Genomic DNA, 342 nt, shown 5'->3' on the forward strand with positions numbered 1-342 from the left:
CCTCCCTCACCTGTTTAAACAATGACTGGCGTGCTGACGTCACCCGACCTGAGAACAGAGACATCTGCCGGGCGGTGATGTCACGGGTGGGCGGGGCACAGCCTGGTGGAGGGACCTGACGACCTGGAGCTGTCCTCATTATGTGTCTGCGGATAGTGCATGGCACTAGGATATTAGAAGAATAATACATAATAGCTAGAAATAATAATACATAAGAGTGCAGGGAAATAATACATGATGAAGCATACTAGTAATAGTTACTAATATATAACAGTACATATCACTAATACTAGTAAAAAGTAAGTAAAAAATACTTATAAATATCAGTACATGAGATTAATA

Source organism: Dendropsophus ebraccatus, chromosome 1 (assembly GCF_027789765.1).
Source record: "Dendropsophus ebraccatus isolate aDenEbr1 chromosome 1, aDenEbr1.pat, whole genome shotgun sequence".
Classification (NCBI taxonomy): Eukaryota; Metazoa; Chordata; class Amphibia; order Anura; family Hylidae; genus Dendropsophus; species Dendropsophus ebraccatus.